Below are 2,238 nucleotides of genomic sequence, written 5' to 3' on the forward strand. Positions count from 1 at the left end.
TAAACAACCCTAAACCCTAAACAACCCTAAACCCTAAACAACCCTAAACCCTAAACAACCCTAAACACTAAACAACCCTAAACACTAAACAACCCTAAACCCTGTAATTTCTAAATGATATAAATCCTTTAATCCTAAACCCTATAAATCCTAAATCATCCTAAATCCTAAATCCTAAATCATCCTAAATCCTAAAAAACCCTAAATCCTAAACCCTAAACCCTAAATCCTAAACTCTAAACTCTAACCCTAACTGTAAACTGTTGGCCATGTCAAAGACACCAATGTTCCATTGAGATACGTAGGGATGGCAGCACTTTCTGAACTAGAAAGAATAAAAAATATGTTCAAAGACTAGCAACTGCAGCTTTCTCCCCTTCTTGCATGTTATGCTTGAGGCTGCGTGTGCACAGAGAATAAAGAATGAACTTTCTATGCCAGTGCTGTATGTAATTAACACAGTGGGGTTCAGCCTTGGGGCAGTAGGAGGTATTGCTACATCTGAGTGCATACACTCCATCTACCCAGCTTTTCCATACACATCTATGTCCTGTCCTCTATTTTCTGGCTGTCCAGGTCAGATTTCCAAATCCAAGCTAAGTAGGTCTCAGTACAAGCTGCTGACTCCATACTGTATATGTGTCTTGTTTCTTTATGTTGATGGACAATTTAAACCTACATGTCTGCATCTAATTAGAAACATTTAGAAATATGTGGCTGAAAATCTGGATGCTTAGGTCAACTATAATGAGAATGTTAATGAGGAAAAAGCCAGGTCCCACTAAAAGAAGGAAGGTAGAAAAATCATTATGCCTGGAATGACATTTTATCAGCGAATCCATCTTCCAATATAACATTCCAAAAACACATTTGCTAGATAGCTTTTGTGTCCCACAAATCTCAGAATAATATTCCATACCATTAAGGATTATCAAGGAATGAAGGAGCTAATTGTATCTTCTGGGACATTTGCTTTCACTCACCTGTTTATTTCATGTAATAAGAAGTTTTTATTTCTTAGTTCTTCTAGATAGAATCGCTTATACTTTTCCAGTTCTTTTTTGCTGAACTCTCTGGAAATTTTGACACTGGAGACTTCAGACTTCAGACTTTTGATTATGTTCTCCATCTCAGTTATTACTGTATTGTGGTTATCCCACATGCCCTGATTTTCCTGAACAGCTGTCTCTGTCTACAGAAAATGGAAATTTCTAATTAGAGAACATTTAATTCAAATAATTGAAATATATTTGATATGTTTCTTTTCAACAGTTGATTCCTTCAATGTTAAGGGAATGATTCTGACAGCAATTCTTAAATATATGAACAAATACGTCACTGCTTAAAATATTTACCACTCATGTAAACAGCATTAAATTTGCATTGTAAAAGCCTATTAATCATTCAAGTAATATGGAACCTTCACCTTGGCACCTTGCTAGGAATACACTCTACACCCTAGCTACATTATCAACCCCATCCATTTCTTCTCACAGAATTAGTTAATTCAAAGAGAAATTGGTAGTTGTTCAGTCAGTCAGATTGCTCCCTAGGTAGTCTCACACCCATGCATCCTGGTGGCTGCAGGGTGGGGCTGGGGTTGTGCCCAGCCATCAGTGTTTGTAGAAGGGCCCTCTGCATTAAGGGTGGGTGTGTTAGCTCATTGACCCAATGCTGAGCCTCAGGTAGCTGTGCTCCTGTGGTAGATTTATCTCCAGCATTGTTGTACATGTTTCCCTATAGTCAAAATAAGTCATAATTTTTCAGAAGATTGGACATTCTGCAATGCCAAAAGAATATGCATCTGTATTTCAAGTTGTATAGAATAAGGCCTGAGTTAAAATTAAAAGAAAAATAATTCTAAATGGATGCATACAGCTAAGAGAGAATAGTGGTGAAAGTGACAAGGAAAGGATCAGAGTGTAGGAATTAAGAGGCAGACTTAATTAAAGCACATCATATGCATGCACAAAATTATTAAACAGTAAAGATCCATTTCCAGTGAGACATTCCATACATTTCCTGAAGTATTCTGAAAAGGATACTAATGTAAAACTGACTTACAACATTGGGTCTCTGTGCCAGGTTTTTGGGTGTCTTTTGTACATGTCTCTGGAGATGTTCAATTTCCTCCTTCTGTTTCTTTACTGTCGCTATTAATGAGGTATTTTCTAGTTCCAATCTGAAAGGTATATTTTAAAAATACATTTTCTCACATACCAACTTTGAAATATCACA

This window comes from Grammomys surdaster, unplaced genomic scaffold, assembly GCF_004785775.1.
Source record: "Grammomys surdaster isolate TR1022 unplaced genomic scaffold, NIH_TR_1.0 170, whole genome shotgun sequence".
Lineage (NCBI taxonomy): Eukaryota > Metazoa > Chordata > Mammalia > Rodentia > Muridae > Grammomys > Grammomys surdaster.